The 6,000-nt window shown below is 40.2% G+C and overlaps 1 protein-coding gene across 1 annotated transcript in view; it reads left to right on the top strand.

Annotated features, from left to right (window-relative positions):
- The first annotated feature begins 2,121 nt into the window (after positions 1-2,121).
- The window catches only part of SPTLC3 (serine palmitoyltransferase long chain base subunit 3), an 88,912-nt gene continuing 85,033 nt past the window's right edge, over positions 2,122-6,000 (top strand). The window contains exons 1-2 of the mRNA XM_036380410.1: positions 2,122-2,204; positions 4,237-4,423. The gene's annotated coding sequence lies outside the window, so the exon portion shown is untranslated. The remainder of the gene's footprint in view (positions 2,205-4,236; positions 4,424-6,000) is intronic.

The raw sequence follows: 6,000 nt of genomic DNA, 5'->3' as shown, positions 1-6,000 counted from the left end.
TTATGTATGCTGTGAGGTTGGAAGAGAGACTTAGCATGGCAGTATCCTGAGTTTTGTTGCCACATTAGCTCTGTTAACCGAAAAGTCTTTGCTTTTTGCTGGTGTTCATTCAGTAATACTTACCTGTCTCATACCTTTAGGAGATTGCAAAATAACTTGTATTTTACTGACAGTGAGGCTGAACGACAAAGGTACAACATGAGGTCTTAGGAAGGTCATGGCAACCCTGGAAAGAAAATCCCTTAGAATCCAAACTGTAACCACATTTAATAATCATGATCTGAGGAGTGTCATGAGAAGGGTCAGGAATTTTGGTGTAATTTATAAACAGTTATTTTCAGCCTTAACTTCACACTGTCGACAGCTATATTGATTTGATTGGAAGTGTCAAAAGTATGTATGGAACTGTAGGAGGGCAAAGATGTCTGCAGGAAAAGCCTTGGTGTGTGGAGTGACTGGTTTGGTAAAAAGACTTAAGTTAAAGGTGGTCTGTGTTATCAAAAGGTCATGATAGTGAGCAGTGGTTTGAATTCTTGTGAAGTCCACTGACAGTTCTGATTAAGCTTGTGTGGGAAGGAGCAAATGTGTAAATGACTTTCTTCCTGTTCTATAGTATATGAAATCTGGGATTTATCTTTAATTACTTCCTGAAGTTAATTAAAGTATTTCCCTAAGCATCATGTGTAAGGTGGGTTTGGTCTGAGACTTCTTGTGCTTGGTTTCAGGGTTGATATCTAAGTTTCTTATCAAGTTCAGTAAGATAGTGAATTAAATAGTAAGAATATAAGCAAATATAAACTAGGCGTAGATAGACCCAGGTATAAATCTTTATCTGGACAGAGTGCCTGAAGTCAGCAAAGTCCTGTAGAGGCACATGTGTCTTCTTAAGGAGAAGGCCATGACTCACTGCAAGAGTGATTAGAGGATTTTTTTGTTTTCTCTCTAAGATTTTGGTTTTAGACAGAACTAATAATTTTGTGTGTGTGTTTGTTCATTTGTCTTAAACATCAAAATCTGGTCCTGGGTAATTTTGAACATGTTGCAAAGGTGTTACATTTCCCACTCTTGAGCAATTCTAGTTACATCAGAGAATTTTCCTGAGAGATCCTTTAGTCAAACTCAGATCACTGATAGAGCCCCAGGCTTTGGTCTAGAAGAGTGCTACACTGTCTGAGTAAAACTGTCCTAATCTTGAATTTAATTATTCTAATCTTGAATCTAATGATTGTCAGTGTCTCCTGGCCTCAGAAATCCAGTGATAAAGATGCAATTAATTGTCACACTGCTTTAAAAGGCTAAAAACAGTATCATAATTCTGAAATTCTTCCATGACAATGAGTAGCACATCCTGTACACATGTGTTGATGTCAGTTGGCTCCCAGGGCTGTAGAAACTGGTCCCCATGAGCAAGAGCTCCTGCCAGATCTGTTCCACCACTGCCTTACACAAAGAGAGCAGTCCATGGCTCAGCTGTCTGCATCACCAGGACCAGAAATCTTACCAGCCCAACTGGCTGCTAGGACTGGCAAAGGTTGCAGTTTGAAGCATGGCAGATGCCGAGGGAAGGAAGGGAGGAGTAAGGGCTTTTCCCTGGCATTTCTGTCACAGAAGTACAATAGTAAACCTCAATCTGGATAATTTCTCCTGACAGTTCTCAAACCCTGCTCTATTCCTTTCCTCTATGCACCTGTTTTCAATGGCAGCAGTCTATTAAACCTTCCCCCACCCTGCTGGGGGTGATGCTGATCTGTCCTGCACAGACTGGCAGGAGTACCACAGCCATGCCCCGTGGTGAAGGGGATGAGCTGAAGCTCTGAACCATCAACCAGGTGAAGACCTTGCAGCAGCACTGCTTTTGCCATGGTGAGTGCATGGCACTGTGGAGAGGCTGGGGTGGGGGATCCAGCCAGGTCTCCCATGGTTGTGGCACAGTCCAAGGGGCTGAGGTGGTACCAGAAATACATCTATCCCATGGATGAACATAAGCAGGGAACCAGTTCAGGCAGTGGAAACCCTAGCAGAGCCTTTAGTGCTGAGTATTTAATTTTTGCCTGTCTCAGTCATGAGTCATGAGTCACCTCTGTTCCATTTTTAGCAGATAAAAAGAAGAGAAGGAAACCTTATGCAAAGAAATTGTAATGATACAGTAACTGCATGACATCAGCTGCTGTTTGCATAGCAGGTGAGGAGAGGAGCTACTCCAGGTAAGAGACAGTGTCAGATGTCTGTTAGCTGCAGTGAGAGTGCAGGAGCTAAGGGAAATGCACTGCTCTCAGAGCAAGCTGTAGCTGATCACTTGATGGCTTGAAATTTTAGCAGCATTGAAAAAGCAGCTCAGGACCTCTATCCTGTGTAGAAAAGATTGCTTTGAAAGCCACTGCAAGCAATAGGCTGCTAAATGTGGCTGTGATAGTTGCAACAGTTGCCTCCCCAGCTAAGGGATGAATGGCTGGATAGTGGAATGACACCTGTCTAAAAGTAATCTAAGGCTCAACTTGCCCAACTCTTCTCCAATTATATGAAATATGCTTCATTTGAATAGGGATTTGTTTCAAAAGAGAGCTGTAGAGACTGGAAAATAGTAACATTTGATTCCAATTCTTTACTGAGGTCTGACAAGCTTACTGTGCATAATATTAAAGTTAGAGATTACATGGAATATAAAAACAAACAAATATCACAGGAAAGAGACTTTAGTTTTCTAATGTCTTGGCAGGAGAGTTAAAAGACTCCAGTAAACTTAAGGGGGTTTAATGAAAATCTTTTGTGACTGAAGCTGTGTTGAATAGGACCTGCTGCTCTGGGAAACCTTCAATTGATTTTATTTCCTGTTATATGTACCAGCTTTGAACTGAACTCTTGGAGTTGTAGCTCCTGAAACGTGGCAGTGTTTCTGGAATACCAGACTGTGCTCTTAAAGTTTCTATAACAAATGTAGGGTGTTTCACACTTCTGCACTGAACCTTTAATGCAAATAACTTCAAATAGGGAATAACATTTAATCTTGTTGTTAAAATGATAAATATAAGTCTTAAACCAGGTTCAAAAAACACCTTTCTCAGAACTCATGGATTTAAAAAACTCTTGAGATAATTTTGGACAGTTGCCCTTCCTGCATTTGGCAACAATTTCTGGAATGAATTTCTCAATTCTCATTCCCCCTTTTAGTCTCCCATCTGATACTTGGTGCCTCTTCAGAGCTCCATTGACTTCAGTGAGGCATGAAATTGAGAAAGAATTGCAGTGAAGTCTGCTTAAAACAAAATTTCAACTGTTTGTGCCAAGCCATAGGGAGACCAAACTCTCAATAGTCAAAAGAAATTCTCCACAAGTGAAAATAGAAAAAACTTGATCTGAAAAAGCTTTTGAAAGTTTAAATGTTTATAGTTAAGTAGGTAAAGTGAACAGTATTTTGGTTTCTTCCATCTGTTTGACTGTGTAGGGTAAAAATATCTAATGTCAACGTAATAAAGTATCATGAGGCAACTGAACAAAAAATATAAAGTTTTTATAAGGCAACACACCTACCACCCCTTTACTATAATTGGCAAACACAGGTTTTGGAGTTTTGTTTGGGTTTTTTTCTCTCTCAACCTGTGCTTCCCTCAGAGATAGGATGAACAAAACTGAAATGGTGAATAACAGAACTATAGGCAGTGACAAGAGGAAACAAGTCTCCAGAGAGCCCATGTATGGAGTCACATTTAACACAAAAATCTAATTCTGTGGCATGTCTTGAAATGATTTGTTCACTGGCAGTGGGGAAGGCAAATAATCTACTGTATCATGTCAATAAGTTTAGTAATGCTAATAAAAAGGTTTTGAAGCATAACTACTACTTGCATGGGTAGGGCTATTGACCTCACTGAGTCTAATTCAATGAAGTGCTTCAGTGAATGAGTAAGAATTGCAAAACGGAGCCACTTGTTAGATTAAAAAATGGGGTATTTTGCAATGCTACTTTTTATTTTTTTCCCAACTGAGTAGCATTACGAGTTCTCATCTGGGCCTTCATAAATCTTCCAGGCTTCTGAAAGCACTGAAAAATTACATTACAAGAACAATAACCTATAACTTCTGTGTGAAATCACTTCATAATTTCCTGTTCAGAGACTGACATTTCATCATTAAACATAGGTTAAAGCTATGGCTGTTTTGTTCAGTTTTATTAGTAATAATAATAATAGTAATGAGATTTGTCTACCTGGTTAAATATCAATTGTCTTAATGTTCCAGATGTTTGTGGTGGAGAATGCCTTGTCTGAATCAACGTGGTGATGACACGGAGGAGGAACAGATGGCACAGAGCTGCCCCTGCTCCATTCATCATGTCCAGTGGAAACAATGACAATGCCATGCTGGTTCTCAGCAAATGACAGAGCTCTGCAAATTAATCAGCCTGACTGGCAGAGGTCTTGGAAAAGTAAATATCTTGAAATCTTCCTTGCATGGCTCTAGAGGTTACATGGCTAGGGATCACATTGCTGCTGAAAGAAATCAGTAGAGAAATGTGCCATGAAAGAGATTTTTCCTCTACCTAGTGCTTGTAACGCGTTTTTTTAGCCTTTGGCTTGACTGAGTTGTTCTGTTGGCATCACTGGGTCTAGCTATCTAAGCTTTTTTATTTAAGGACTAAGAATTGCAGGTTCAACTTTATGAGAAATTTCCACATAAGAGTGTAGTAATGGCATCAGCCTTGTAATTGCAAGAAGATAGAGCAGAAGCCACTCTGGGCTCTCTTGCACTTGCTGCTGGATTTTTGCAGCAGGCTCTTAGTTGCTATATGGTTATTTTTTGTCTCGGTGTGATATTTTTGAATTTATGTTGGTTTTATCTGATTATGACATTCTAGTCAGATTTATTTTTTTTTTGTATCAGAAGATAAGGACAGAACTGTATCAATTGTGCAATTTATGAAGCCTTAATCCTAAGGAGATAAAGGTCACAAGTTCTACAACTGTCCTCAGGTTAAGTACAAATTTCTAACCAGATTTGTGTATCATATATCAATCAGACACTTGTATCAGGCAGAAAATCCCAACAATTTCCTGCTGCTAGGAGTACTCAAAGCTTGTTGTCACCCAGATGCAGTCAGAAAACTGGTTCTGGTAATATTGCCTAAGAAACCAGGCTGACAGCATCTTTAAATGCTTAAGGTTTTCAAGCATTGTCTGTCATCTTACTGTGCCCCATGAAGAGCAAGGAGGTGCAGAGGTGTCGGGAAGCAGCTGTGCCAGCCCCAGGGCTCTGCAGGGGCTGTGTGGACCTGCCAGACACAGAGGAGCCCTGCCTGTTGTACCATGCCCTGCCCTGTTGCAACACTGGTTGCGTGTGTCCACCTGTGCCATGGCTCTGAGTTGCTCTAGATTATTCTCTGACCAATATCAAACTATTTTGTGTATCCTTCAAGCTGAGCAAGGGCAGTTGAAAGGATCTCTCAGTATCGGTTTTATTTCCAGGTGTAGTGGCACATCCCTACTCAATCCCATGTATGTATTACTAGATAGGGTGTAAAGAAACAAACACAGATGGGGGTTCTTCCATTTAAGGATTTAGGGAATTTAGTCTATAGCTGGTGCTAGTGAAATGTGGATGACTTAAAAGACACCCTAGGGTTGACTGACCAGCTGATGACTGGTACTTGCTTTGTTGTTGTGGTGTCTCCCCATTTCTTCATGAAGTCTTCTACACATCCAAGGCAGCAATTGCCTCCAACATCCATGTGTCCACATACATAAAATGTAAGTATAAGTCATCAATGGTACACAGAATTTATGAGATGGATTTCTGTTTTAAGGGAAAGGATTGTGAGAACAAAAAAGGTGGTTTTTACTGTGTACTTCATTACTGTCATGCTCTGCTGCCAATTTAAATGCTCCTAGAATCTTGGATTTTGACAGAGGAATAGATTTGGATTCCCAGTTTCTTCAGCTCTTGTTTGACATCAGTGTTTGTCCACTCAAAACAAGAATAAAGCTACCTGGTGTCTTTGCTTAGACC

This window comes from Molothrus ater, chromosome 3 (genome assembly GCF_012460135.2).
Source record: "Molothrus ater isolate BHLD 08-10-18 breed brown headed cowbird chromosome 3, BPBGC_Mater_1.1, whole genome shotgun sequence".
NCBI classification, from domain to species: Eukaryota; Metazoa; Chordata; class Aves; order Passeriformes; family Icteridae; genus Molothrus; species Molothrus ater.
Note: the sequence above shows the minus strand (reverse complement) of the source record. Positions and strands in the feature narration are given on the sequence as shown.